The sequence below is a fragment of the Lolium rigidum genome, chromosome 1 (genome assembly GCF_022539505.1).
Source record: "Lolium rigidum isolate FL_2022 chromosome 1, APGP_CSIRO_Lrig_0.1, whole genome shotgun sequence".
Taxonomy (NCBI): Eukaryota; Viridiplantae; Streptophyta; class Magnoliopsida; order Poales; family Poaceae; genus Lolium; species Lolium rigidum.
In genome coordinates this window covers 165687259-165691133 of record NC_061508.1, presented here as the reverse complement: position 1 = coordinate 165691133, position 3875 = coordinate 165687259, and the positions used below count along the sequence as shown (strand labels likewise).

The window sequence follows — 3875 nt, the reverse complement described above, 5'->3', positions numbered from 1 at the left end:
AAAAACTGGGCCCTCAAAGATTAAGTTCTTTTCTTGGCTCATCATTCAAGTCCATGTTTAGACCCCGGAGAGACGTCAATGTCAGGGTTGGCCTAATTGTGGTCTTTGTCAACTTTGCAAACACAAGATGGAGTTGGCATCATACCTCATGTTCAAATTCTGCTCCACTGTCAAGGTGTGGGAATCGATTAAGAATTGGCTAGGTATTCATGCTCTTCAACCCGCCTCTTTGACTGGTAACACTTTGACTTCGGTCAAAGATTGGTCGGGTAACTTGAATATAACCAGGATCCAGAGGAAAGGTGTGGGCTCCATTATTATGCTTGCTTCTTGGGAAGTTTGAAACGAAACGAATGCCTGGGTCCTTAGAGCATCTCCAGTCGCGTCCCCCAAACCGGCCCCCAAAGCGATTTGGGGCGCGCCGGACAAAAAAAGCGTTCCAGCCGCGTCCCCCAAAGCCCATTTTTGTCCGGCGCGGCCCGATACGGTGTCCGGCGCCCCGAGCCCGTCCCCCGTCCCACGGGGACGCTCCGGGGACGCCGGACACAACGAAAGCGAGGCCAACCGACGCGGGCCCGACGCGTCGGCCGGCACGGAAGGCTAAAACCCCGCCGCCTACCTTTGGTCAAGCGACGTTAATGGCGTCCCCGTTTTCCCGGGCGACGCAGGACGCGTCTCGTCGTGCATGGCCGCGTGGCCGTCCGCGCCGGAGTTACGCGACAGCCACCCGCCGCCGCCGCCGTTTTAAGACGCCCTCCGCTTATCGCCGCTCATCATAATCCTTCTCGTCGCCGCCGCCTCCCCTTCCCGCATCCTCTCCTCGCCGCTCAAAAAATGTCGAGCTCGTCCTCCCGCAAGATCGCCGCGGCGAACGGCTTCGGCCGCGGCAGCCTCACCGTGGCGGAGGCGTGGGCGCCGTACCACGCCCGGTATCCGGCCCCGCCGGACATGCGGGCCGCCAGCAGCGGCGGGCCGGAAGATGGCCGTGAACGGTATTGGCGTTCCGCCGCCGCCGGAGCCGCGCACGGAGCAATGGTGGGACGCCGCCAAGGCCCGTCGGGCTCAACTCACCGCCCGAGAGCGGTTGGATCCGACGTGGGCGGTCGACAACAACGACGCTCAGTGGACGACGTACTTCAAGGCGAAGTACGACATCGAGATGCGCAAAGACCGACAACCTCGCTCGGCGGCCCCAATAGCTGGAACAAGGACGGCCGCGCCCGCTCGTGGGCGTTCCGGGCGCACCTCGACAACGTCATCCGCGGCATCCGCAACGGCGCCCAAGCCGTCAAGGCCGGAGATGCCGTCGTCGCCGCCGCCGTCTCCTCAATGGCAGCCGAGGAGGACGACGTACTCGTCCTCCTCGCACTCTTCTTCCTCGGGACCGGCGCGATCGACGCCGGTCCTCGTCTTACCGATCGGCGCCGTACACCGTTCCCAAACGGGAGGTGAAGGAGGAGCCGGCGACGCCCGTCAACACGAGGCGTGGCGGCAGCGCAGCCCGGCGGCAAGCAAGGAGGCGCGGCGGCGCCCTCCTCATCCCGAAGCCGGAGGTGAAGGAGGAGCCGGAGGAAGCGTCGCAGGCGGCGCTGCCGGGCGGAGTACGAGCGGCAGCAGCGGCTCATCGCCGCCAGCCGACGACCCCGAGGACTGCCCGGGGCTGCGGGCGGCGTTCTTGGCGTCCATGGACGACAAGGACGCCCGGAGGGGCGACCTGGACGCGGCGATCGCCATGTCCATCCGCGACTCCGGCAAGCCGCCGGTGGACCTCACCGACGACGGCGAGGCGGACCAAGCGGCTTGGTGAAGGACGAGCCCGTCGACGAGCGCGTCAAGCGTGAGGTCGTCACTCGACGAGATGTACAACTTCCAGCAAGACGCTACGACGCCTCCGGCCGCCGCAAGTGGTTCTAGATTAGGTTTAGTTTTAAAGTTAGTCAAATTTCGTTCGAATCTATGTAAGTTTGGACGAATCTAATCGAATCTAGTTAAGTTTAAAATTTGCGAAATTTTGTTTGGGGGACGCGACTGGGGAGCGACGTCCCCCAAACGCGGCACGAACGAAACACGTCCCCCAAACGCTCAATCCGGCGCGGTTTGGGAGACAATTTGGGGGACGCGGCTGGAGATGCTCTTAGGCAATTTAGTAGACCTTTTGGCATCATTACAAAGATCAGAAATGACGAGAGGGGCCATAGCCGAAGCAAAATATTTGGGTGCAATTCTACCAAGAGGATTTCATCCTTTTGGCTGCCTTCATGGTCTTCCTTTTCCTTTTTGTGCCTTCCTTTCCTTGTTAAAACAGTTTTTGTTGACTCTCCCTTTTTTCAATGAAATGAGGCTGTACAATCTGTTTGATAGAGGGGAGGTAAAGAGCAGTGAATAGTGTAGTGCCAATGCTAAAAGTCAGTTTGACCTCTATCTGTGTTGCAAAAACTTTCGCTCGCCAAAACATTGGCTGTTTGATTTCATTGACAGAGCTTCACTGCAATATTTGGGAGGCAAGGGAATGGTGGAGGTAATATCCACCCACCCACACCGCGTTGCCTTAAAGATTTATGCTTATGTTGATTTGCTGCTGCTGCTGCTGAATCTTTTTAAGACTGATCCCGGACATAGTCGTGAGCCATCATCTTTTCCAACAGTCAGATGGTCTCCGCCACCACACGGTTCAGTCGTGGTTAAAGTTGGGACAGCTGTCTTCTCAAATTTGCACAAGGTGGGAACTGGTGTTGTGATTCCAGACCACAATCGGGAATTCTTGGTTGCAGCTACCCAATGGTATTGTGTCACCGGAGTCCGCTGGAAGCTGGGTGCTACGTTGTGCGCGATGAAGGTTTCACCTCAGCGGTGTTTGCTTCAGACTGCCTCTCCCTTTCAACACATGAATTCATCTTCGATTGACAGATCTGAAGTGGCTGCTATGGTGGCAGACATCAAGCTTCCGTTGGCTATTTTTCGACTTTTTTTTTGGCCAATATCAAGAGATCTTTTAATGTTGCTGCGCTCATCTTAGCTGTAGGTCCTGTGAGGTTGCTCTATCCTGTGATGTTTTACGATTCTGTTCAGAATCGATCAGGCAAGCTCTGTGTATGTATAGATGATAATCAATAAAGTGGATCCTTCTCTCTAAAAAAACAATGCAATACGTTGGCTCTCTCTCATAATGGATGTAGTTCGTTTGTCACTTCCCCCGTCTCAAATTAGTTGGCTTAACTTTGTCTAGATATCTGAGTCAAGTAATTTGGGACAGTGCTCCTTTTTCTCTAGATAACCTCATTGTGGAAAGGTTTCACCTTTCAAACTAGATGTATTTTTTCGTATGTAAAAACCACACCTTAGATTTACTTTCAGAAATGCATTACCCAGAGATGAGATCAATTAACGTATGCAACCCAAATGAAAAAAGTATAACTATGAAGCTAAAAGAAAAGAAAGCATAAATTACTACAGCCGGGAATCGAATGTCGTGGTGATGCAGCGAAAAGGTGAGATTCAATTATAAGGAAGCTAAAAAACAAAACAAAACAAATAAAAAATGCACCAGCCGGGAATCGAACCCGGGTCTGTACCGTGGCAGGGTACTATTCTACCACTAGACCACTGGTGCTTACTGATTTTAAGTTGCGTTAATCAAATTTAATCTGAACCTAGTATCCAAACCTACGTCTCCACTGGCTGCCAGTCTGGTTTCATCGCCATTTGTTTTAACGTTCGGAGGCGCGTCGGAGCTCCGGCGAGCTAGCGCTTTCTCTATTAGTAAATATGCATGATATGAACCATATCAAGGCAGATGCAGAGACGAGAAGAACATGAAAATATGGATGTAGTTAAGGCATATACAATACATTGCCACGTAGCATAAATGCTGACGT

General features: G+C 53.6%; 1 non-coding gene across 1 annotated transcript; it reads right to left on the bottom strand.

Annotated features, from left to right (window-relative positions):
* Nucleotides 1-3539: 3539 nt before the first annotated feature.
* On the bottom strand, nucleotides 3540-3610 carry TRNAG-GCC. Its single transcript has one exon. It is a non-coding gene; the product is annotated as a tRNA-Gly (tRNA).
* Nucleotides 3611-3875: the final 265 nt, after the last annotated feature.